The following is a 25,042-nucleotide window of genomic DNA, read 5'->3' on the forward strand; positions in this document are numbered from 1 at the left end:
GGGTGTCCGGCAGATGTACCCTCACCAGGGCTGGCCACCCCCCTTTTCCTGTGCACTCCCTCCATTCCTGTACCCTTAGTGGCTAAAATAGACCCGAGAACCTCCATCCGGTCATAAATAGGCTTCACTTCTTGAGAGACTGCCTTAACGAGGTAGTCACCTAGTAACTTTTTAAAACTCAGGGACAAGTCTCTGTCTGTATCAGGGATATTATCAATTCACTCCTCCTCACTCCACTCTGGGGAAGTGCTCCTAGATTCCATGAGGTATGTATAGGGTACAATGTTAGAGAACTTGCAGTGAGCTTGAACTGAGCAAGCTGCTATTTATAATAAACAAATGGGGCTTATTTGGTTTGAAGTTGCTCCAGCAGGCGACTCCTTCCAATCCCTTATGTAAATTGATTATTGAAAAAGCATTAGTTAGGATATTGTTGTCATCCAAATAGTCGCAGGTCACTGGATTTGGACGGATACTAAGCCCATACCGTCCACACAAATAACAGAAAACATGAAAAAACTCCAAGACTCAGCACCAGTGTGGAGTTGGATTGTTTAATGGCACAATCTGTTTGCACAATCTAATGTGCGAGCCCTCTACTCGATTACGCATTTCGGCTCCCACGAGCCTTTATCAAATCAGGGCTACATTCATTATTAAAACCAAAATTTTTTGTTCATAAAACACATAATATAATAGGCAAATGTGTGATTCAATTGCACACATTGTATATACATTAATTTGTTACAAAACATATAGCACATTGTCATTCGACAGAGAAACAGGGGTTGGTGAAAGGGAGGATTGAGTGGGTTGAGAATATTCAAAAACAAAGTCATCATATCAACCATAATCATATCGTGTTCAATTAATAATCATAAGAAAAACAAAATACAATTGTTCAAAAAACGAGAAAAAGGGGAAATGGAAAAAACAAAAAGAAAAGCCCATTAGTTCCAGTTACTACAAAGACGAATCACTGAGTATAATGCTGTATTTCAAATAAAGTACATGCCTGGGGCTTACCCAGTAGCAGAAAGGTCCGTACGAACATTGTCTGAAACAGTTATAGGGACAAATCCCAAGGTCGATATTCTGTAAACACAAAAATTAAACATGACCTGTATTAGTGGGATTGTGAGAAGGCCATTATAGGTTCTTACATAGCAACATCTAGTTGCGCTTTCATGAATTTTCCAACCTGCATTGCGCCTTTCTATCACAACAAAAACCGACCTCGCGAGTGTATGACTACCAAAGTATAAAGTTACATTCCATGGTATACTCGTATCCTTTACCAAAAAATAGACCTCGCCTTCACAGGTGTTAAAAATTTAAAATCACACTATGCCGTTATATCTAATTCATGCACAAACATATATTGAAGATGAATCTCGCCTTCGCGAGTATTTCATTACAATACGAACGCGTGCCGCTTAGTCGCACTGCATTCTCACGAAGAAACCGTGCTCATTATAAAGCACTCCTCGCATGCGCGAGTGATTTAAGGTAAAAAGAAACTCACTGTTCTGCTCTGTAGTCTCTCGCGTCGGCTGCTCGAATGTTAGATGTTGCCGGCGCCATTTTGAAAAATCTAAATAGTATCATAGTTGTCACGGCAACGTTAGCACCCGTTGCTGCGGCAACCTGGCTCAGTGCCTTGCAATGACCCAAATTAAAGGGGAAGTTACCCTAAAGCGTTTGGACAACGAAGAAATGCCTTCATACAAATTCATTCAATGCCTTTCAGCTCGAAAAATTGGGGAAATGCATTACTACTTTTATTAAGTACATATATTGCTTGAATGACATCCTAAGATATCAATGTAGAGAGAAAAAGATTTATTTACATTATACCTAAAGAACGGAAACCATGTATAAGACAAAAAACCATCCCTAAAAACCACTGGAATAATTGAAGACCCAAGGGACTTATGAAAATGTGTAGTCCCTTGAGTGCTTACTTTGTTTCATGAAAAAAAGAAAGTTTGACGTTTTGAAAAGCTGCTGATGAGCGGAATTAAAGAAAGTGAAGCATAATGCTCCCCTCCGGTCTTGATATAGAATAAGGCAACCTCTGGAAATAATCAAGGATGTTCTGAAAATAGGATACATGAAAGTAGCTTGTTTATTAAGACAAATACTAAACAATAGTCTGTTTATTAAGTAAAATAAAAAGCAATATATAATAGTGGTGTTATTTGTTGACTAGGCTGTCCTGAGTGCAAAATCAGCAAAATAAAACTGCTGCTGCTGCTGGCTGACTGCCCCCCCCCACCACCACCACTTTGCAGTAAAGAGTTTGTTATAAAGCTATCTGGTATGCAGTTGTCTACAGCCTTGGGACCAATCTGCCTGGGGTTGAAGAAGCTATGTATAAAATAGCACTACCCTGTAGGACAAAGGCAATATTTGGGAGCTGAAGGCTAGCAGTTGGGCTAATTTGCATACCCATAATGCTTTGCTCATTTGGCTCTGAACAGGAGGTGAACTTCCACTACTGGGTGGTGCTGTTGCATGATTGACTTGGTTCAAATGTCTTCTTCTATTTCTTCAGTCTTAACAAATATGGGTGTGTGTGTTTGTTTTCTTGTTATATTATGTTAATTGGTCTTGTATCGCGCACTCTTGCCACTTGCATGGTCTCTTGGCGCCCTGGTGGATCTGCAATGGAAGGCGCGTTGGGGGTATGTTAGTGGGATCGAGAGGGAGAAGAGCAACAGAGCTTTGATGTGCTGTTGGCAGCTTCAGTTGGGAGAAACTGGTCACTGAGTGTAGGCTTGTTTTGGTTGGTAGCCGTCATGTGGTGTTGTGGTATGATTGTGTATGATATGGTTTCGTGTTGGGTGTCATTAAGTGCATGCGGTTTGTGGTGCGGTAGAGGTGTGGTTGTGTTTAGTTCAGAGTTTGAGGGTATGCAGAATGTTGAGTTTTTAGTATGGTTGGTTACACGCAACAACTTTCCTACCCCCAACAATCCATCTAAGTGTGATACATTTCCTACCCACAACAATACATCTAAGTGTGGTGCATTTCCTACCCATTAAACTCCAGACAATTCAAAACAATGTAATTTGTGTCGCTATGAACCTTGCAAAACGGGACCATGTATCAGCCCACAGATGATCTGCACACTGGCTAACCATGCAAGAACGGATTGACTTCAAAATTCTGTCCATCACACACAGATGCCTCTCAAACTCTGCTCTATCCCACTTCTCATAGAGAATTACCAAAATAGTACTTTTTAATCCCTATGAATGAACACATTTTCTTTATAATTCGCTATTTGGACGAATTTTTTTCTAGTTTTCTCATGGGCAGTATCTCCTGTCTCCAAACTCTAGCAAGAGGGTTCGGGCTCACTGACTAAATTTTTTCAGGCAGTGTAACAAGTGGCCACTTTAGGTACCCAGTCCACCCCTGTGTATGCCGCTTCACAGAGGGGCATGATTTTCAAACTTGGAAATGTACAGATGGATGAATGGGACTGCACTGAAAATACAGAGGCTTTGCGAGGTGCTGCACATCATCATTCTCTAACCCCATGGCAATCTGCATCCTTCAAATATGCTAAAGCGCTTACATAGCTGCTTAGTGGCCCCATGGCATCAGCTTTAGGCTACTGGTATGAAGGAACGTCATTTGGGGGTAACCAGCTGTCGCAACTACGACCCCTAGGGGCCACAGTTGCAACCCCTGGGACTCCCTTGCGAACCCAACCTTAAAACATTTTTTTTAAAACTTTTTTTGCTTGGGCCAAAGAAAACGGGTGCTCTTGGTGTAGCGGTCCCTCCCGCGGCACAGGGGAACCCGCCACACCAGGTCTGGTGGGTCCACAGCACAGTCCTCACCCATCAGGCTGACGGCTGGGCCGGGGAAGCACTTAGTAGCAGTTGAAGCTGACCGTGACATGTGGCACATGTTTTTTATTTGTTTATGACTCGCAAGTCTTTACAAAATTATGAAAACATGTAGAGTTATTACATCAAAATTTTGCACCAGTACATAACAGTCAAACAAGAAAAAAAGAAAGAACACAATAGCTGATTCCTTTCACTTGATAATTGATGTTACTACATTTACCAACATTTGTTTTTGGATTCTCTTCCTTTACTAACATTAAGGCCGTGTAGTTTTCTAAAAAATGATATCACAGGTTTTTAGCACACATATCACCGCTGCTGTTAATGTGGTATTGCATCCCGAGACTATCCTATCCCAGAAGAAGTCTGAGACAATACTTTCTTCGTGCTGCACAAAACACTTGAAGTGTGCTAAGCGTGGGCTCCGTGTCCCTTCACAATACAAAAGCAGGTGTCTGAGCATTTGCTTTGCTGGATTAACGAACATTTTGCATAGTTGCTTTGCTCTGTCTCCCTGCTTATGCCTTGCCAGTACTTCCCCAAAGTGGACCAGATTTAATCTGATTCTTAGGAAGTTATTGCGTAATGAACTGCCTGGGGACTTCATAAGATATTTTAAAAGGCAACCTAATTTCTTCTCGCCATGCAACCCAGGGATGTTAGGCCGAGCTCATATCTAAGACTCCAACGGGGCATGCAGGCAGGGAGACCTAGTACTCTCTTCCATAGCCGACCTTCAAATATATCCCAATTGGTGGACCAAAGTCGAGGCTTAGCCTCCAAGCTATAAAGAATGACTGGTACTATTTTTGCCAAATAGTATCTAATTAATGGTGAAATAGAAAATTTGCAGAGCTTCTGGTTTAATTTCAGCATTTGCGCTGCATCCTGCACCACTTTTGCTGGATCTCTGGCAAAAGGGATAATGCATTTCTCTGCAAATTCTGCTCATCTATTGATTTTCTGTGCTCTTCTTTTCCAAGGTCCTGTTCCACTCTTTCCTTTATTGGACTTTTTATGGTAGACTCTACGATCCCCCGCAATCTTCTGGGTCCCCTTTGGACTCGCTAATTGAGATTTCCAAACCATGTATCTCCAATTCCCCTGCATCATTCAGGATAGCATTTCTTGCGCTAGATGACATAAATACTACTTCCACTAAGTTGCGATCTTGTGCTAAGGGGAATGTTACACTTTCAATATCCTCTGATGAAAACAGATATAGATTTTTTACTTTCTTAATTATTCCCAAGATCACAGAGCGGCTTAATGACTTGTGTTGTTTCACCTTTTTGCAGAGTCTAAGCCATGCTCTTGGGATAGCATAGTCCTTGTAGTTTTCTTGTCTTTGTAGCTTGTTTGCTTGAGCTTCTACCTGAAGCACTGACCTGTGTTTTTCATGATTGCATTGGATAGTAAGTGCCGCGGATTTCCCATTCCCACTGTACATACGATCAGCTATTAAAGATTTTGTCTGGGATGAGTCTTGAGCCACGGCAGCTGGTAAAGATGTTTGTGCTGCCGAGCATTCCACCGCATTTCTTCTTTCAGCTGGTAAGAAAATTGGGGCCAGCTTGAGATTTTTTTGAGTTTGGGCTGGAAATAGCTCACTTGAGGATGCAGTCTCTTGCTTCAGGAGGGAGCTTTTCTGTAGAAAGATAGGTTACCATTTGACCTTTTTCACTAGGTTGGATTTTTGGCAAATTGCAGGTAAGGGATTGGCGCTCTGGTGTCTTTTAACAATCTTCCTGTATTATTCTCGTCCTGGTCATCCTGTGATGCTGCATTGTTTTGGACTTAGACCTGTTTGAGAACCAATGCTTATAATCGTTATTTTGACAGTCTCATCCATAATGGCTTGCACAGTGCTTTTGGATTTTTTTTCCCACCATTTTTCATTGTTCCCTTGGTTCTTATTTTGTCTGGGTCTTCATTTTTTCCTGGGTAAATGGTCTTGTCTCTAGGTCCAACTGCCTTCAGTTGCACATCATCTCCATGCTTAGGAGTTATTGTTTCCTGTTGGTGAGCAGGATTGTCTATTGTGATAGCATTTAATGCATCTTTACTTTTCACGTTTTTCTTGTTCTTCTTGAGAATTGATCGGATCGTTTTTGATCTTTTCCTTCCTGCTTGGCGCTTTCTCATGTTCCTTCTGCTTCTTGCCCTTTGGCAGTAGGCCAGGCGCCAATCAGGCTCCGCCTCAGCCTGCTTTTCTGTTTGTGATGCGGTTTTTGTTTGCACTGTTGCCACAGAATTTTCCAATTCCCCATCTGCTACACTTGTCAAACACCGAAATTCCTCCAGCACTGATTCTGAGAGAGGTGTACCATTGAAGAGAAGAATTTGGGTAGCTTTGTCTTTTCCATTTGAAATTTGTAATGGGATGTTTTCTTTCAAATATTGTGTCATTTCTCCCAACAGTTTATTATTTTCCTCGTCTATTTTCTTCCGATTGTTTAGCATAGACTGAATTGAGGAAATGTCAAGACTCTGTTTGACTACTTCTAGACTTAGATCTACTAGATGCTACTTCATTTGTCATTTCCAGGAGTGTTCCCGCTTGTGAATGAACTTCTGTTTTCAGTAATTCACAAACCGAGACTAAAGAGTTCAGAACAAAATTCAGAGCCATCAGCGTATCTGTACTTGGCTCAGATTTTTCTATAGACAGGCTTGGCAGAGTTACATTCTCTTGCATTTCTTGTTAGGGGAGGTGGAGATTCTCTGCCTCTTGCCAAGCATGCTGCATCCATGGCAATGTCCAGATTAGCAGTGGAAGAATGTATTTCAGAGCTAGAGGATGGAATTTGCAAAGTTTGTGGCACAGGCCATAGGATAACAGAGTCTCTCTCTGCATCGTTGTAGCTTTTGCGTCTTTTCCTCCCAAAGTGGGTTTTAATCTTTTGATGGATCTTTTTAGTTGTTAGTGTATACTCCAGGCATCGTTGCCATTGTTGGAAGAGTGTAGTTTGATGATTTTGTTCACCTTCTCTGCCCTTCAGTGTGGTAATTTTTGCCTCAGAATGGATTTGGGCATGAGTTATTGATTGGTTGTTGAGACATGCGGTCTGAGCAACCACTTGGGTGGAGGTGGATCCCACCTGCTCTAGTTTTTGCAGGTAGGAACCATCTCCTTCCATCTCCCTCTCCTTATCTGTAAACAGACTACTGCGCAACTTCAGGTCGGAAGCCAAAATGCAGTCACTAACAGTGCTACTACGAAGGTTATCCACGTGATTATCACAGCACTGCACAATGAGTACGGCTGAAATCGCCGGATTTATTATATGTTTTTTTGGGGCGGCTGCAGCAGCTCAGTGGCACACGTGTAGTTTCGCGTGAGAGGTACTACCCATGGGATCAAAAGGAGCAAAAATTCTCCAACAGTCTCCCGAGTTTTCACTGAGGCCTCTTTGCAACTCTCTGGTGCTAATAGATTCTGCTGCTTGTATTTAGAAACCACCCTCTTAATCCGCATCCCGTCACACACCTCCAATTCAACAATGAAAGTTACTGCACAGTATGTCTGCTCTGTCCTTCCTTCGGCGCCTTAAGAACACCAGACGAATCTGGTGTGCTTACCATAAGTGGTGTGGATCCACTCCCCTGTAATGGAGTATCCGATGATAGAGACTGGGTGCTCCTGTGCCCCCTTGTCTCCACAGCCTCCAGAGCCAAACAGCAGCAAAACAGCACAGGAGTCCAAAAGTGCACCACCCATTACTCTGCGGGCGGGCTTCAAGCCGCAAGGGCTTGGGGCACTGCGTATCACTTCCTGGTTTTCAGGGGGCGTGGCTTCCACCTCCGATGGCCTTCATGGAAAAGGCACCTGTTCCAAGTTCAATAGATAGTGCGCTCGACGCACGCATGCACAATGCGTGTTATGGCACTAACACGTGGTAAAGATAAGCAAAGCAGGCTCCAACCGTTTCTAGACCAGAGACACAGCAGCAAAACTGCACAGGAGTCATAAAGTTCACTGCCCTTTACTCCGCAGCTGGGCTTCACGCCGCAAGGGCTTGGTGCACTGCTTATCCCTTGCTGGTTTCTTGCAGCTCACATACAGGAACCAGGAAGCACTTGCAGCTTCCCAGTTCCTGTGTGTGAGCAGCACGATGGAGCCGAGGGGGCCTAGAAGGAGGGACCGAAACTGCAAAAAAAAGGTAGGAAAGCTTTTTTTGTTGTAACATGATGTGCATTTTGCATGTGTGAAGTGTTTGTCAGATGTATGTATGTGAATGGTGGGTGAATGAGAAGTGATGTGTGTTTTTGAATGTTCTGGGCCGGTGGGTGTGTGCCTGTGTAGAGATTGCAATGAGTGGATGGGTGTGTGCCTGTCTAGAGAATGCAATGAATTGATGTAAGAGAATGTGTGTGTGCGTGAATGAGTATGAATGTGATGGTGTGTTTTTTAATGTTCTGGGTGGGTGAGTGGGTGTGTGCGGTGCCTGTGTAGAAAATGCAATGGGTGGAGGTACGAAAGGTGTATAATTAAGTGACTAGTGGGTGAATCAGTATGAATGTTTTTTAATGTTCTGGGTGGGTGGGTGTGTGCCTGTGTAGAGAATGTATGTAAAAGAAGGTGTGAGTGACTGGTGGGTGAATGAGCATACATGTGGTAGTGTTTGTTTGAATGTTCTGGATTGGGTTTAGTGTGTGCCTGTGTGTTGAATCCAGTGTGAACGAGTGCGAGAAGAGAGTGTGAGTGACCAGGTGTGTGAAAGGGGATGCATGTGTGAGTAAGGCCCTGGGACACTGGCGATCACTGGATCATTTTTTGCCACATCCTTTACTGACTTTGCATGTTGTACTGCTATTTTTGGGCAAAGGCAAATGCATGATGACATTCCCTAGCTAGACTGGCATTTTGGTGCAGTCAGTCTAGCCATTGCTTACTGTGGCATGACATTTCTTACGCGTCATCTTTAAAAAAGCCTGCATGATAAGTAGTGTTACCTCGCTAGACTGATGTTTTGGCGTAGCGGTCTGTATATTCTTCACTGTGGCATGACTTTTTATTAACTGACCATCTATGATGAATCAAGCAAGATAAATGTTCTTATGGGTCTAGACTGGCTTTCATTGGAACTAGTTTGGACATGTTTTCCTATTGTTACATGTCACTTTTAATGGGCAAACCAATGGGAGTATGTACTTACATAGGAGTACTGACATATATTGGCAGAGCCAGTTTTGCGCCCAGTGCCAGTAATAATACTATAAAAAAAGTCTTAAACCAAACATAAGTATGGTCTTATATGGGAATACTAGCATATGTTGGTGGAGCCAGCATGGAAATGTATGGGCACAGCCAGCATACAAATGTTTTTTATACTTGCATATATTGCAGGGACCGACATGACAATGCATTGGGAAATGCCCTTTGCACCTTTTGTGACTCGCATCTATTGTTTTTTTTTTCACTAACCCCACACCCTACAAAACCAATTGTTGGCCTTTTACCCACATTGTTGGCCTTTTACCTAAATTTTCCCAGAAAGTGTGCTTTGTAATGCACCATTTTAACCCATTATTCAAAACATTTACTCTGGGGAGAGAGAAGAATCCCTCCGCCCCCCATCCCCCAACTCATTTTCGTTAGTTCAGGCTCCCTCGCTATGTTCAGTCGCAATCACATACTTGTGGAAAATATTTACACACTCCAAAAACACAACTCACCACAACTGGTGGCTGGTATATTTGTGGACCAGGCACCGCCCCCTTCTCTCTATGCTACGTTTAAGATTTAAGCTTTGATTGAAAAGCATATTTACTTCTTTTTCTTGCAGTAGTGCATGCCTCTGCAGCGGCATAATCATCATGGGCATTCCGCACACGTGGTGGTCCGGACCTACCTGGGGTGTGGCGTGCCCTGTGCTTTCCTAAAGAGCTTGGGGGGGCCCCCACAGCATGGCTCACAGGGGAGCTGCCAAATGTTGTGCTACTCCATTGGGCACCACTGGGTCTGACAAAGGGGTAGTGTGCAGTGTGTGCCTTGTAGTCTGCCAGTGAGTCCCCGGGTGAGAAGCAACTCGTGGGTGTGTTCAATTTTAAATAACTCTGGTGCTATGAATTTATGTGTGCAACAATGATATTGCATTAAATGGTGTTTTTTAAAATGTCCTCCAGCACCCAGCATTACGCTTAGATAATAAAAACTATGGGGGTGTCTTGGGTATTTTGAAAAAAACATTCCCAGCTACTATACTCCAGCAAAGATAACATTATCAGGTGCGCTCCCTTGTGTGCACGCAGACCAGTCTAATAGGTTTGTTCTGTCGTAGTGGTAGCTGAATCATATATACATTTATAACCAGGGAATTTTGTTGATACTACATCCTGGTCACTGATTACATTTTTAGGCCTTGCTCGTGCAGCATTTTTCTCCTGGTTAAACAGCAGCGCATGCATCCCCAGATCAGTGTTTTTTGGCTTGTTTAACACAGCAACGCCACATATAACACGTGCTTCTGTGTCCATTGATCTATAGATGTTTCATAAACTAGCTGTAGCCTGCATAACCGATTTCTGTTACCCTGTTCGCAACACTGCATTATGTATGTTTTACATTTAGACTGCACGTCGAATCTGGAAAATGGCATTCCGCAAATGAGTAATCGTGGACAAATCATGCCTCCCTCTGTGCCTCGGTTCTTATATCTGGCTGAAATAAGAGCACCTGGAAACACGGGTGCTAGATGCATCTACAAAAATCTGAAGGTCGTTTGCCACCACTTCCTGTGATGTCACCTGTGGGTGGGGTCAAATTATATCACTTCCTGTGATGTCATTGGGGGTCAAAGGTCATGTGAAGTCACTTCCGCTACTCCAGGCATTTTGGTGAAATGACGTCCCGCTAGTATGCTGGAATTTGTAGGCCCACATTTACAATGAGGAAACAAACTAAGAATAAGTGCGAAACACAGCTGTTTCACAGCTATGAGAGAGCTCTCAATTTACCCGATTCCATGAGAAAGCCCTCCAGTCCGGTTTTTTCTTGGAATTCTGGTACTGGTAGCTCCGTCTTTTGCGTTTTAAATGTAGAACTGCCAATTCCAGAATCCCAAGAACAAAGAGTGATTGGATGGCTTACTCACCTATCATAGTGGGGAACTTGAGAGCTCTCTATGCAGTTGTTGTGTAAGTGTAAGACACTATTGGCATGTTTATACTCAGGTTCGTCCACAGTATAACATAAAATAATGATTTGAAAAGCATATTAACCCTTTCACTGCCTTCGGGAGGTATACATACCAGCCCATATTTCCAATTTGAAAGCACAGGTGTCCCGGGACATACCATAATATCCTCTGAACAGCTCTGCTAGCTGCTTTCAAATCCAAGAGGAAACTGATTCTCATGGCACCATCATGGGAAGGATGAGTCAACCCCGCCCACGTGTAACAGTAGACAAAGTGTGATGTGGGATACTGGAAATAACTCCTTAAGAGGCTGTGCTCGCAAAATCCTTTGCTTAGCAACCTTGTCGATCACCAGGCCCAACCAAAACATGGCCGAGATCCTATTTCTCAAAGATTGTCATTACACTCTTTTAAAGGAAATACGCATTGTAACTGTGCCACAGCGAGGCTTTTCTCGTCGGTGTGACGCAGGTAACGCGATATTGCTTCCAGTGACCGGAAATGAGTAGATCTCAGTGACAAGGGATCTTTTCATAAGTGACACTTCCACATCACCTTGCCCGGGAGAACAGGTCACTTGTAGCTTTTGTGTGTTGTGTGCAGCTTTTGCTCCTGTGCAGCTCACGTTGAAAAAACAAGCATTGACAATGGCAACAGTTTGGGCTTTTGCGCAGGCATGGGAAAGGCACTTGCTAGGCACTGCAGAAGTGATATTAACTGGCCATTGATTGTAGCAAGTGCAAAATGGTGGGAGTAGCTAGGCACCTAATAGTATTGCCTGACAAATGCCTGAAACTTATACACAAGCCGAAACAATGCTTGTTTTTAACAGGTCTTCAGTGAAGAACATGAATAGTGCTCATAAATGGAGTTGGTTTACACATTTTTATTACACCAATAGCGTGTTTACAGCTCCAATTAAGGCATCCACTCTCAGAGCTCAAAGAGTTCCCATGAGGAATGTTTTTGGGCAGGAGGGGCAGGAAATGGGTGGGAATGACCATAGGGATTAGCAGGGCCATGGGCAATCAATGGGTGGGCAAATAACCAAACAACACCTACAAGCTGTGTGTCCCTCCTTGTATGCCATTTTCCCCTATCTGTTCTCTAATGCAATAGTTTTGGATTATTGGTGGCACAGCGCCACCTAATAGCGAAACTAATTTAATGTTTTTGTATGCCATAAATCTGCAGCAGACAAATGGTGGCAGCAACAGACCAATGGTGTGGAATACATTAAAAAAAGTCAGCCATCTTATCTCCATCCCTGCTTTAGCTTTCCTCTTCCCCTGGTATACTGCATGTGCATCAAAAACCCTCTGAGGCCCGGAAAGTGTCAGGGGTTTTTAAAGAAAATTTTCCAACTTCACAAATGCCCGTCAGAAAGAAAACAAGCATTGACAATGCCAATAGTTTGTGCTTTTGTGTAGGCATGGGAAGGGCCCCTGCCAGGCACTGCCATAGTGGTATTAACTGGGCAATGATAGTAGCAGGTGCAAAATGGTGCGAGTACCTGGGCATGTAATAGCAGTGCCTGGCATATGCCTAATACCTATACACAAGCCAAAGCTGTTGGCTTTGCCAATGCTTTTTTTTTAACAGTACTTCAGTGAAGGACATGCACAGTGCTTATAAATGGAGTGGCTGAAGGCAGACCTGGTTATGACATTTTTATTTTACATCAGTAGAGAGTTTACAGCTGCAATTAAGTAATAAACTCTCAGAAGACTTTCTTTGAAGAAACCCTAGCAGGCACTTTGAGTATTGATATCTTTTATTTTTGATTTCTATCGCGCTCATACAGAAGTGTTTCAGAGCGCGACAAGGCAAGGGAGGGGATCAGGGGAGAACAAAACAGCATCTTACTAGGCCCAGTGACATTGAGAACACAATAGTGCATGGCAGAGGGGGAGGGGAAAAGTGCATGGAAGGGGGGAGAAGTGGAAAGTGCGAAGCAGAGGAGAAACAGATAAATAACAATAACTAAATAATAAAGGCAACAAACAGTGGTAGTGCAGCCAGCAATTTGCAAGTGCTAGGTTTAAGGCAGCAGACAGGGTAGGTCTGATAAGTGCAGGAAGAAAAGGGTGGGCTGTAAGGGTACAGATACAGACCCCAGTGCAAGGGGTGGCCCGGAGGCAGTGCGGGAGGGTGGCTGGGTGAGCAGGTACCTGGGCCCGGAGGACAGAGGGTGGCCAGGTGCACGGTGCCAAGAGAGAACAGATCAGCAGGGGAGAGGGGGAGAGAAGGCAGAAGAAAAGAGGAAGGTCTCGGGGTGCTTCCGGAACCAGAGATGGTTCTCCTCAAGTTTTAGAGTGGCAGGGAGGCTGTTCCAGAGGGAGGCCCCAGCTGAAGACAGAGATCTACCCCCAGCTCATTTCTTTGAAAAACGTCTGACTCTGAGGGAATTGGAGGTATAGGAGTGAAGAGCTCGAGAGGGGAGGTATTTGCGGAGGTATAGCTGAAGGTATTATGGACCCAGGCCCCAGAAAGCCTTGTTAACAATGCAGAGGGTTTTTAATTTAATCCTTGCATCCACTGGGAGCCAATGGAGAGATTTCAAGGCTGGAGAGATACTATCCCAGGGCTCAAGGCCAAGGACAAGTCTTGCAGTCCTGTTCTGGATTAGTTGCAGAGGGCGGAGAGTAGAGGCAGGTAGATTTAGAAAGAGTCTGTTACAATAGTCCAACCTAGAGAGAACCAGAGCTTGGGATACCATGAGCTTCTAGGGGAAGGAGAGGAAAGGCAGAGTACCTCTGAGGAGGTTCAGTAGGAAATGTGACTTTTTAGAGACCTCAGAGGTATGGATGGAGAAGGAAAGGGTGGAATCAAAGATGGCCCGAGGTTCTTAGCCTTGCAGGTGGGGGTTAGGAGGAGGGCCAAGGGAGGCTGGTCAGAGAGTGAGGGGAAAGGACGGTGAAGGTGTGCTGATGAGGAGGACCTCCATCTTGCTGGCATTCAGACAAAGATCATTGGCGGAACACCAATCTTGAATGGCAGTTAGGCAATCAGAGATGAGAGAGGGAGAGGAGGTGGCAGAGGGCAGCCTGAAAATGCGTTGAGTGTCGTCAGCGTAGCACTGGAAATTTGAGAAGAAAGTGGCAATGCAGTGGGCGAGAGTTGCCAGGTATTGGTTGAAAAGCCAGGGCGAGAGGTTAGACTCCTGGGGAACACCACAGGTAGAGAGGAAGATAGATGAAAGGAAAGACCCAAGTTGGACCTGGGGGGGTCAGTCTGAGAGGAAAGAGGTCAGCCTGGCCAGAGCCTGATCAGTGATACCCAGGTTTTCACGGAGACGGTTCAGCAGGATGTTATGGCTGACCCTGTCGAAGGCAGAAGAGAGATCGAAGAGGATGAGGACAGAGGGAATGTTAGAGTCAAGGTTGGAGAGCAGATCTTCATGGATGTTCAGGAGAGCAGTTTCCGTGCTTCTGGCAGCTCTGAAGCCAGACTGGTGGTCATGGAGACCGCCAACAGAATTGGAATTAAGGTTAAGCTGAGAGATGGCCAACTTTTCCAGGAGTTTGCCCAGAAAGAGAGTAATGGAAATTGGGCGATAGTTAGATGGACAAGAAGGATCAGCTGTGGGTTTCTTGAGAAGAGGATGCACAAAGGAGTGCTTCAGAGGGGAGGGGAAGAATCCCGAGGCAAAGGAGTGGTTGCAAAAATCAGCAAGGGGTGGAGCGAGGGTGTCAATGTGGTCCTTGATGGTTTTAGAGGAACAGGGATGAACCTGCTTTGACGAGGCTTTCATAGATCAGACTTGTCTAGCGACCTCGTGAGAGGAGAAAAGAGGAAAGAACGAGAAGGATGGTGGGGGTGGCTAAAGGAGGGTCAGCAAGCACAGATGGAGAGGTGAGAGGAGGGGTGTGGGCGGAGAGGGTGGACAGGATGTCCTGGGTTTTTTAAATGAAGTGAGAGGCAAGGGCATTGCAAAGAGCCTGGGAAGCAACAGGAGGGGTAGAGAGTGCAGCAGGGTTGGCCAGCTCCTTGCAGATTTTAAAGAGTTCGGATGAGTTGTTAGATGCCGCAGAGACACAAGCTTGGATGTGGACTCTCTTCTTGGTGAGGACAAAGAGTCGGTATTGCCTTTGTAGCAGGCGACAGGCCAGTTTGTCAGAGGATGAACAGGAAGTCCTCCATTTCCTCTCAGCCGCCCTACACTTAAGTTTAAGTGTAGCTAGGTCAGAGTCATACCAGGAATTGCACTTGGCTTTGGACTTCAAACGAATCCTCATGACTGGGGCAAGAGCATGAAGGGTATCAGAAATTGAAGAGTAGAGCAGAGACAGGGCTGTGTCAGGATGTGAGACAGCCAAAGGTGGAGGGGGGGGAGAAAGTGGCGGCAAAAGCCTCAACTGACACACGCTTCATGGGCCAGATGTCTGAGAAGGTAGGTAGCAGTGTTGGGGTAGGCTTGGCTTGGGGGGAAGAGAGGGAGAGATGAGAGGAGAGGAGGGAGTGATCGCTCCAAGAGAGAGGAGTGGTCAGAGGGATGGAGAGGGAGAGGTCAGAGGAGATCAAGACATTGAGTGTGTGCCCTGCAGAGTGAGTCGGGCCAGAGGGGAGGAAGGACAGGGAGAGGGAGTCGCAGAGGTCACGGAAGAATACAGAGGAGGAGCAAGGAGAGTGTAAATGTATATTGAGGTCACCGAGGAGGAGTTGAGTGGTAGAGGCCAGGAGGGAGGAGGAGAGGTTGGATCACTCAGAGAGAAATTAGGTGATTTGACCAGGAGGTCACTAGATGGTAACCACAGTAAGAGAATGGGTAGGCGAGAGAGAAAGCCTACAGACAAGGCATTCAAAAGAGGAGTAGGTCTGAGTGGGAATGATAGAGGTAGGAATCCACTCAGGAAAGATCAGGGCTACCCCCCCACCGGACCGGGAGGATCTGGGTGCTGAGAGGATCTTGTAGCCATCAGAGAGGAGAGTGTCAAAGCTCGTGACAGAGCTGGCCTTGAACCATGTCTCAGTAAAACCAAGGACATCAAGGTCTAGTTCTTCAAGGAGGTGGCAGATGTCAGAGGAGTGTTTGACAGCAGAGTGAGAGTTGAGAGTGGCAATATGAAGAAGGTTTCCAGACTTAAAGACCTTCCGGGGAGGGGTACAGATCAGAGGTACGCCCTGCGGAGGAGAAAGAGCCCTAGGAGGGGCAGAGGAGGAGGAGGAGGACAGAGAGCGCAAGGTAGCCAAGGGGGGACAGGAGGGGGCAGCAGGAGATGAGAAGAAATTGATGAGGCGAGGGAAGCGCCTATCAAAGAGGAGGAGATTGCCTGAGGGCCTTGGACCATGACAGTGCCATTTAGGTAGACATTAATGAAGACTTTAGAGGAGTCGAAGGAAGCCATGAGAACTTCCCAGCGAGTGCCACCATTAATGGGAGAGGAGGAGATAGGGCAGAGCACAGAGACCATATGAGGAGTCCATAGATCTGGCGAAGGAACGACAAAGAGGATGTCGGTGAGGGTCTGTCTGGCGGAGGCATTGGAGTAGGTGTCGGCAATAGGAAGATCTGGGTTAGAGACCAAGATATCCTTTTTGAACTTCTTCCTACCAGACTTAGTGAGAAGGGAAGGCTAGTCAATGGAGAAGCAGTTGGAAAAGATAGGAGAAACTTTGATGGTAAGGCTTGAATAAAGGAAGCTCAAAGAGTTTCCATGAGGAGGTTTTTGGCAGGGAGGGGCAGGAATAGGTGGGCAAATAAACCAAACAACACCTACAAGGTGGGTACCCCTCCCCATATGCCAAGTGTCACCTAATTACCCAAACTAAAGAAAAGAAATACGGCAAGCATGACTTGCTCCTTATTTAAACCCTTCCATTGCTCAAACTTTTTGCATTTTTATTATAAAATACACATAGTCCAAAATATCTTCAGCTATCCCTCCATAAATACCTCCCCTCTCGAGCTCTTCGCTCCTCCTCCTCTAACTCCCTCAGGGTCAGTCGTTTTTCTAAGAAACAAGCTGGGGGTAGATCTCTTTCCTCAGCAGGGGCCTCCCTCTGCAACAGCCTCCCTGCCACTCTAAAACATGAGGAAAACCATCTCAGGTTCCGGAAGCACCTCAAGACCTTCCTCTTTCCTTCTGCCTTCGCCTCCCCTCCCTCCTCTCCCCTGCTGATCTGTTCTCTCTTGGCACCATGCACTGGGGTTTGTATCTGTACCCATACAGCCCCCCCCTTTTTTACCTCCTGCACTTATCAGACCCACCTTATCCTTAGTGCCTTAAACCTAGCACTTGAAATTTAGCTGCACTACCACTTTGTGCTGATTTTATTATTTATTTATTTTATTACTATTTATCCAGTTTCTCTTTTGCTCTGCACTTTCCAATTTCTCCCACCCCTCCATACACTTCCCCCCACCCCCTCTCCGATGCACTTGCACGTTCTCAATGTCATTGGGCCTAGTAAGATCGTTTTTTGTTCTCCCCTGTTCCCCCCTAGCCTTGTCGTGCTCTGAAACACCTGTGTATGAGCGCGATAGAAATAAAATATCATATCATATCATATCATACATTGAACGATATTGAAAAGTACATTGTGTTACATTTTCTACGTTCTTCTCGGTGATGGGCTGGTATACCAAGAGCTCTGGAATGTTCCCGGTAACTTGCGTACACTGGACCACTTTTGTGTTGGTACATTGGTTTTCTGCTCCTCTTCCCCTCCCTCCCAACCACACTACCACTTCCTTGTATCTCTTCTCCTCCCCCACATCTTTCTCAGCCAAGGAGTTTGGCATAAAATGTCCAGTAGGTTATTCCTCCCTTGACACATCTTATGTGTCAGGTGTATGTCAAGTTTACCTACTATTTGACCTTTAAATAGGGACACATGCTCTTTGAAATTCAACATTTGGACCCAATTTTTCCAGATTTTCTTGGGGGTGTACCCCTGAAAACCCTACTTAGAAGGGTTGGTCTTGCTCACTGTATTAACTTGAACAGTGGGATCATGGGGTCACTTTAGAAACATATTTCCATGGCCACTTTCGATTCCCAGTTCAACCCTAGTTCTCCTTTTCTCCATGTTCCTTTTGTTACCAGATCCCCTTTTTCTTTGTGCCCTTCCACCGGTTTTAGACCTTCCTTCTTCAATATGCTCCATTCAGTTTTCAAGCTCTCCCAACACCCTGTGCTCCTGCTAGTGTTTTCCTCACTTACTCCATGAGTGCTCCTCCTCAACTCCTGCTCGTAGACTCATTATAAGCTCACCACCCAGCTTTCACTCACGCTCTCTAGTTCTCTCCCCCCCTCTCTCTTCCCCCCAACCCTGTGCCAGGCTCTCAATCTGCAATTCCTGGACCCTTGAACCCTTTTGAAACGGAACCGCAACGATCTACAGTGGCTGCTATCCATGCCATGCGATCTCTCTATCTGCATTCATTCATTCATTCATTGTTGCCATTTTCACCACATGCTGTGCTATGTTCCTTGATATTTGTATAACGCCTCCTGCCATTTGCTATGGCTTTGGAGCATTGTAGATTGAATGGCCCTTCGGCACACAGTAGCCTGAGTAGACACGAGAAAAGGAGTGTTGCTTTGTGTGCAAATAGTGCAATTGTAATTACAGCAACTGTTTAATAATTAGCAGAGATGACTAGTGAAGGCACATTGCAGAAGCCGAAGACTGAAAGAGTGTTGACATGCAGTGTGGATTGCTATGTCATACTATGTGTGCAGCGCTGCGTGATGAAAAGGGTCTAGTATACGTCACTGTATAAACCCGAAGGTCAACTGTCTACCGTTGAGGAGGGCTGTGCTATAATTTGCATGCAGAACGCATGCACAATGAACAGAATGCAACCACATGCAAATGACATGCACAATGATGGTCTTCCTGTGCTGGTTTATGCCTGAGCCTTACCTTTCACACACTCCAGATCTACTCAGACAAATGGACTAGCACTTGGGTCATCATGCACGTAAAGTTAGGTAACCTGCCATGTATGAGGAAGGGGAAACGCCATGAGCAAGAAGGCATTGCCCCCATCATATGCACCACTTGAGTGAGGGTACTATTGCCGCTAGGGCACCCGCCTTTGAGGAGTGAATGCTGTCTTGGTTGGGTTCTCCTTCACCCCCAACGGCCGTTCGTGACGTTGGCACCCGCTCATATGGCCGCTGCCATTTTGCAATCAGCGCGCATGCCAGGGAGGCCATGAGTGCTGTTCAGTGGTTCCCCGAGCCTCATTCTGCCTCAGGCCTACATTAGGTCATTAGACTCTGCGCTGAGCGCGTCTCAGCGCTCTCGTGCGATTTCTTGCTTTCTGCCCGTTCTGCTCAGGAGTTCCCTCTTCTTCTGCACTGCTTGGCCTCTGTTCTTCTGCCTGGTTCCCGTCTTGCCCTGCATTCTCCATTCTTTAAGCATCTTGCCTTTGCCTCCTGCCTCGTTCCTTTAGTCCATTCCTGTTGCTGCTCTCAGCTTTTACTGGACCTCTTTGGCGTCTCCTCGAACCCCAGCTTCTTGAAGCCATACCATCTGTGGTATCCCCGGCAACGGGCTAGTCCCTAGCACGGTTCCTGCCCCATGTAAATCCCAGGGTACCATTCCATGGTGCAAGGAGGCAGGGGCAGGCCTCTTCCACGTACCACCTTTGTGCTATAGGCACTGTACCGGATCCATGCACTTCCAATTCACCTCTGGGACTCTGTTGGACTCCAACATGGACCCACAGAGTTTGTCTTCCTATCAGACATGCAGCCCCAGAGCACCTTGATAACCAGCATGCAGTGGCACCCTTCTTTGATGTTATGTTTCTATACTTTGACTGTTGCCATAAGGCGCTGCTATGCTCTGAACAGCCCTTTATGCCATCGTTATGCCAGCTCACAGGACTGAGTAGCGGAGAGGTAAGCCTCCGTGATCCATGACAACAAAGCTGAATACCAGTGTGTGCAATGATCAGCAGGGGGAGGGACGGGGGGGGGTGGTTCCTCAGCCTTTCCTGCATCTGAAGTTGATAAACCTGCATTTATATGTACTTTATTTTGTAGCACACCAGGTCCTACTTTGCTCCAGATAGCGGTTGCAATAGGAACTAACATAGAATCAGTATTGTGAAGGTGTAGAAATTGGATTGTTCCAATGGGGGGAGTTGTAAAACCTAGGCAGCCACCTCCAATGAGCAGCATGAAGTGTAAGTCAGGAAAGGTGAGTAGGTATCCACATTTAAGACTGTGGAACCAAAGGGGAGAGAATGGGTGTCAAACAAAAGCAAATGTGCCCCTAGGCAAGAGAAATTGTGAGACAGCCTCATTGTACACACGGGAACTCCCTTTAACAACATCATTTTGGAGCGGTTATGTCAGAAATGCAAATTTGTCATGTTTGCAAATCCCTGAAAAGGGAGCAAAACAAATATTTCTTAGTTTCCTCGTTTATGTCATGGTAACCACCTCAGTAGTCTTTCCCGGAACCCCCAAGGCGTGTGTGTTTGTGTAAAATGCTTAAGGACACAAAGGTTGTCTTTGGCTCAGCAGTGATCAGACTTTTAAGCCTTACACAGTGTCATGGAGAGCCAGAACATGTTGAAACCCTGCCCAAGAAACCACAGAGAGTGAAGGCCTCTTGCTCCCAGAAGGCCCCAAAGAGATATGAGCAGCCAGGTTCTTTAGATGGAAAAGCTGGAAAGAGATATTGGCCCATTATTTAAATGAGGGTAGGATTTCCACCACAGCTGCCCTGTGTGAAAAAGACTTGGACTGTCCTCCTGAAGGTTCTTGAGGCCTTCAAGGACGTTTATGGAAATGTTATAGGGTGTGTGAGGAAGTAAAACCTAGACGGAGGTTGGGTGTTTATGGGAGTTAATCCGCATGATCCAGCCTGGGCGTTGATGGGAGTTAATCTGCATAATCCAGCCTTTGAATAGATAGCTGTCCCAAACTGGTCATAACAGGGATGTAGAGTCTGATTACCAGATTAGATTGGCAGGTTTACCTTACATTCCTATGATTTTTTTGTTTTGTGTGTTCTGGGATGTGCTACCTCCCGCCTTATCGCTGCTTCAAAGTGCTTAAAAATGAGATATTTAAAGCAAAATGACATAATGAAATATCACATAACATAACCTGGAATAACATGACCTAATCAGCTAGTATAAAAGGAAATCGGCACCATGCCCTCCAAAATAGTTACAAAAAGAAGGGGTGAATGTAAATGCAGCACTAAGTAGATTCCAGTTAATTGTGCATTTAATTTTGGGAACAAAACACAATGATCCCAGCAGAATAAAACATTGTAAACATAATACTACATCTTGAAGGTTTAGGTTGAAATTATCTAAAAAAAAAATGGTCTCATTGACCAAAAGTTCTAAAAATGCTACCACCAAAGGTTCGAACACCAAAAGTTCGAACCTTTGGTGGTAGCATTGAAAAAATAAACGGTGGCCGCAGGGGTGTCCCCCGCATCGCCCCGCTCACTATACTTCATGGTATAGTGAGTGGGGGTTGCGGAGGGCACCCCCGCAGCCTTCTGTTTAAAAAAAAAAAAGAAAAGACAAGGACCCTGCAGCGCCGGTCCCCGATCACGGAAGCGAAAGGGAACTGGCGCTGCAGGAACCAGCGTGAAGATGAAGGTAAGTGGGGTTTGCTTATGTTGGGGGTATGGGTGGGGGTGTGCTGAGGGTGTGGGTGGGGGGTGTGTTGTGGGTGTGCTGTGTGTGGGGGAGAATGTATGTGTGTTCGCATGAGAAAGGTGCAAACTTTTGGTAGTTCGCACCTTTCTCGTGCAAACGATTTGCCCGCAGTACTTTCAGCCGCGGGCAAATCACTCGGATTCCATCTTGAACCCATGGCAAAGCATAGCATAACATAACATAACACAGTGTAGCGTACCAAAGTAAGCATAGCATTTTAAAGCAGGGCAGTACATTGAGAACATAGCATACTGGAGACACATTGCTAAACATTCCAAACAAATAATGATGCAGCCCACAAGAAACAGCTCAGCAAAATTAGTGTTTCCCTACTAACATATTACAGATATTGGAGTGCTTGCATGCGCACACACACATGCACACAGATGCATACAGGCACACATGCACGCTCACACATCCCCACCCCTACCATCTGCTCCAGACTCTCAGTGCCTGGTCTTGAAGTCTGCTGCCGCTGCTGCAGGGTTGCCTGCTTTCATGATGTGAATGGAATGCTCTTTTGTAGGCCAAGTTCCTGGGCTCAAAGGAAAGAGGACTCCACCCCTCGCACCCTTCCTTCCTTCTGCCCCAGGGAACATGGCTGTTTTCCTTTTATTGAGAAGTGCCATTCCTCTTTTCATTAAGACATGTTATCTCTCTTCTGGCCAGAGGAAGGAGCATTTGGGGCTTTTTTTGCAAGTGAGTCATGGCTCACTATTTTACGCAACTGTTGGCTTCCATAAATGGAGTTTCTTTTTTCTTATTTCGTATTTGCTTTGTGTCATTTCCAGCGCTAACATGCTGCCTTGCCTTAGCTTCCTAGCAGTTTGAGGCACTGCAGTGTGTTGCAAAGCCCCTGAAAGAGAAATAAATTAATAAAGCTGTATCAAACAAAGAGGATTTAGAGCACCACCTCACTGTGTCCGCATCCTAGGGCCCTGAGAAGGAGCAATGCACTTAAGACACCCTCTCAATGGACCAGCTACCTGGGTTGCCCCGAAGATTCTTTCAAGGAACAGAATGCAATAGGATGCAATGCAATGAAGTGAAATGTGATAGGTTATGTTAGCCACCTTTTGTACTGTGTCGAACCTTATAGTATGTTAATAGGCTTTTATACTGCAGCAAATCACCACCACTGTAGTCTGACAGCACCCAAGCTAGTCCGTGGAGTGGCATACTCTCCCCAGCCAGGGGCATCCAGACCTGGGTCTGCTGCGTGAAAGGAAATGAGTGGGTGGAAGATAAGAGGATGAGAAAGCAGGAAATGGATGCTATAAACCCAGAGAGGAAGGAAGGGGTGTAATGGAGGACGGACATGTTGCGGCAGCATGGGTGCAAGTCAGAGATGTTAGGTAGACAATGATTCTGCAAAAGGAGGGAGACAGATAAGCCCAAACGTAGTGTGACAATTGGGTTGTGTTTTTAATGCAGATTTGGGGAACTGCACGTTCAGTACACACTGTAATGCTGGATGCATGAGGAGCTTGAGAGTGTGCTCGGCCAATGCTGGATTTGTGGCTGCTTATTTGCTTGGGCGTCTCTATACTGTGTAGCCCAGGTCAAACTCCAGAATCTTAATACTGTGACTGCCAAGACTAAACCATGAGTGGCAGAGCCAAAGGATAGACTGTGCATAAAGGTAAATGTTGTTGGTGACAGCAAGTAAGGGAATGGAGTGGTCACACTGGGAAAGGCCTGGCACTCTGATGTCAGAAAGATTATTAATCGAGAATGTTTTCCAAGTCATGTCATGCTAGACTTTCATTTAGTTCAAGGTGAGATAGGATTGTGGCTTACTCGGAAGTAGGCCATGACAGAAGGCTAATACCGCCCCTAAAATACAGATGAAATATAGCCTGCAAATCCTATGCCGAATGCGTTCATTTGACTGCAAGAATTGTGGGGATGGATGTGCGACCAAACAGGGTAGGTGGGGAGAGAAGGGCCCGATGCATGTCCTTCTGTATATGAGGCTACTTGATACTTGTATTGTGCCTCCTCCATTTGTTATGGCTTTGAAGTGCTGCAGATAGAATGGCCCTTCGGAAGACCATAGCTTGAACAGGCTTTAGATAAGGAGGACTGCTTTGCAAATAGTAAGTACATTGTAACTTAAGCAACTGTTCAATGATTAGCAGAGATGACTAGTGAAGTGATGCTGTAAAAGCTGAAGTGTAGAGTGTGTTGAGGTTTGCTGTGGATTGCTATATCCGACTATATGACACCTACACTGAAAAGGGAGGAAGGTGGGCCAGTATAAATCAGTGTATAAACCCCAAACTGTCGAAGGTTAGGGGTTCAGCTATAATTTACATGCAGAACACATGCACAGTAACATGCAAATTACATGCGCAATTATGGTCTTCCTATGTCTGCCTGTGCCAAAGATTTACCTTTAACATATTCCAAATCTACTCAGATGAATGTATCAGCACGTGGGGTAATCATGCATGCACAGAAAGCTTCACAAGAAAGAATAACACATGGCTCCGATGGTATGCACCACGCGAATGAGGGTACTAGCATGCAGTGACAGACTGGCACCCTTCTTTCATGTCACGTTACTATGCTTTGTTAGCATAAGGCTACGCCAACCTCCGTACAGTGCTTTTTGCTACTGCATGGCTACCTCACAGGACTGAGGGGCAGGGTGGGAAGCAGTCCACGCCCACAAAGCTGAAAACCAGTGCACCCAACGATCAGCAGGGCCCCTAAACCAGCCCAACAGCCATCTAAAGTGGAGAGAATGGGCATGAAACAGAAGTGGATGCGCCCCAAGACGGACTCGCAGTCAAGAGAAAGTGGGACACAGGCACCTTGTTCACCGGGAAATTATTTGAATAGCAACATTTGGGAGGGATTTTATATTAGAAATGTCAAATTGCCATTTTTGCAAATCCCTGAAAAGCGAGCAGAACAACCTTTTCTTTAGTTTCCTCATTAATGTCCTGGGTTCAACAGGGATTATATATGTGACTAAGTCACTATCACAGTAGTCTCTCTCACAAACCCCCTATGCTTGGCTTGGGTGTTTTTGCAAAGTCCCTAAGGACACAAAGACTGCCTTTGACTCAATACTAGTTAGACTTGTGTGCATTCCACAGTGACAAGGTGTACCTGAGCATGTTCAAACACTGCCCAAAAACAACACAGATGGCAAAGCCTTTGTACTTGCTCTTCCTAGGCCCCGAGCTGCCAGGTTCCATAGACAGGAAAGTTAGAAGGAAATCTGGGCACATTTAAACAAGGGCAGCACTTCAGCCACGGCTGCCCATTTAGCAAAGGCCCTGGATTGGGTTTCCTGGAGGGTACTAAGACCTGCTAGGATCTTTATGGGAATGGTTGCAGCAGTGAGCGAGGTAGGGATCCTCTTAGGCTGAGCGGGG

The 25,042-nt window shown here is 45.6% G+C and overlaps 1 long non-coding RNA gene across 1 annotated transcript; it reads right to left on the reverse strand.

Moving 5' to 3' along the window:
• Window positions 1-540: 540 nt before the first annotated feature.
• On the reverse strand, window positions 541-22,282 carry LOC138473803 (uncharacterized). Its single transcript, XR_011268926.1, has 3 exons — window positions 22,084-22,282; window positions 1,027-1,095; window positions 541-644 (listed from the first exon to the last, which is right to left on the reverse strand). It is a non-coding gene; the product is annotated as an uncharacterized lncRNA (long non-coding RNA).
• Window positions 22,283-25,042: the final 2,760 nt, after the last annotated feature.

The sequence above is a fragment of the Ambystoma mexicanum genome, chromosome 8 (assembly GCF_040938575.1).
Source record: "Ambystoma mexicanum isolate Mex_15411 chromosome 8, UKY_AmexF1_1, whole genome shotgun sequence".
NCBI lineage: Eukaryota > Metazoa > Chordata > Amphibia > Caudata > Ambystomatidae > Ambystoma > Ambystoma mexicanum.